This window comes from Colobus angolensis, unplaced genomic scaffold (assembly GCF_000951035.1).
Source record: "Colobus angolensis palliatus isolate OR3802 unplaced genomic scaffold, Cang.pa_1.0 Scaffold110, whole genome shotgun sequence".
NCBI lineage: Eukaryota > Metazoa > Chordata > Mammalia > Primates > Cercopithecidae > Colobus > Colobus angolensis.
Genome location: NW_012112031.1, coordinates 1043439 through 1045467, shown reverse-complemented (window position 1 = coordinate 1045467; position 2029 = coordinate 1043439).

Genomic DNA, 2029 nt, shown 5'->3' with positions numbered 1-2029 from the left:
GAGATCTCGCCACTGTACTCCAGCCTGGGTAACAGAGAGACTCCGTCTCAAAAAAAAAAAAAAAAAGCATGAACAGACTGCCAGGGTTCAAGTCCCAGTCCTCACTTACTCTCTGGGTGGGTTACTCAGCTGCTCAGGGCCTCGGTTTTCTCACCTGGAAAATGGAGAAAACAGAGATAACAGTGACATTCACAGTGAGATCACGCTAGTGAACGAAGCACTAAGCCGGCCACACAGTAGGCATTCTGTGTGCGTTATTAGAAGTTTTCCTCCCTAGAGCCCTCAAGATTTGTCTCTCCCTCTACCCTCTATCGTGCTGTGGAGTGGAAGGTCCGAGAGTGCCAGGATTGGACAGAATGTAGACAGAAAAAAGCAAACTATGGCAATGCGAACGAAAGCAACTGCCACATTTTAGCTTGGAGGATGCTGAAAATAGATTGTTCAAGCCTTTGTAGATAAAAATGTAAAATGTACGCAAATGTATGTGACTCACACAGAAGCATACATCCATGGCTCCTTCGCAGTCAGCGCCGGATGTGGCCATGAGGAAAAGCCCGCAGTGTGGGGAGAGGGCCCGGCCTTTCTTGGTGGTTGTTGTTTTGAGGAGGGGACGGTGCTGCTGCCTCCTGGGCTGGTGGCTCCTTGTGGCGGCAGCTCACGCCCCTGTTTCCACCTTTCTCCTGGGCTGTCTTCTGAGTGTTCCATGTGGGAGGAAGAGACGCCCTTGGCCCCTCATGGCTCTTCCAGCCTCGTGGTCCTCCGAGAGCCTGCTCATTCCCTTCCCATGCCGAAGCTCTATTTCTGGAGCATCTCGTTGGAGATGCACGCCCCCTCCCTGCCAAGTTCCAGGTGCCTGCTTGGCCCTCCCAATCCTGTGTGCCAGTCAGGGACGGTGGGAGGGTGACAGCTGCAGGGAAGGGCGGCAAGACGCAGCGCTGGTGCCTGACCAGGAGGATTGGGGCGGGAGGGGGAGGGAAGCCCAGGGGACGCAGGGAGGGGCTAATAATATTGAAAACCGTTTCTGCTGCAGCCACCTGTAGAGGCTTCCCCACCCAGAGCATCATCCCCTGCGTCTCCCAGGGGCTCCCCAGCCTGTGATGAATGGGTGACCCCATCTCCCCAGGGGCAGCTGCGGAGGCCTCTGCTCAAGCCGCTTATGGGGCTTCCTGTCAGCATCCTGGGGGAGGAGCTGCTTCTCCCCTTAAGGCGACCCGCACGCCCCTCCAGCGTTCTGCAGGTGCTGACCACACCCGGGCCCGGCAAAGGCCAGGCTGACTTAACCTTCCTGGTGGGCCTCTGTAGGGCTGGGCTCCAAGAAGATTTTCCCCTAAGCTGCCTGGGGAGGGGGTGAGGTGGGGACAGCTCCGGGATCTAAACTCACTCTCTGGGGTGCCGGGCACCCTGGGTGGTCTCCACTGCTTCCGTTCCCCTGGGTTCAGGAAGGGGCTTCAGCCTCACTGCCCTGGACCCCCCTGGCCTGACTCCCCTCCCCTCCTTCCCTGCTGCAGGGTCACTTGGCCCAAAGAGGTCTATGTGGAAGCTGCCATGGCTCCCACAGAACCAGCCCACGGGAGACAGGCGTGGGGCCCCCAGTCTCTTCACTGCCCTTGGGTGAGGGAATCTTCGTTAGAGGGAATTTCGTCTCTAAACGTTCTGTACTCAGGTGTCTTAACCCGACTTCCCACCATTTGTAGGTGATGATGCAGACAGGATGGGCTTCCAGGCCGCGGCTCGGGGTCCCCAGGAGGGGTCCTGGAGGGGAACACGTGGAGCCCCTGGTGCCTCTCCTGGCTCCAGTTTGTCCTGCGCCCAGCAGGGGCACATGTGGGACTGTCCTGGCCCCACGGCCCCGGGACTTCGGCCCTCCCGGGTCTCCAGCCGCCCCCCTCCATGTGTGGCGGGAACGGCCGCGCTCTGAGGTCAGGGGTGTGGAAAGGGACGAGCTGGGTTAGGTTCGGGAGGAGAGAGGCGCCTCCGCGGCGCGCAGGACGTTCACCCCGTGGGTGCCGCAGCGGGTCAGGCTGGGGGA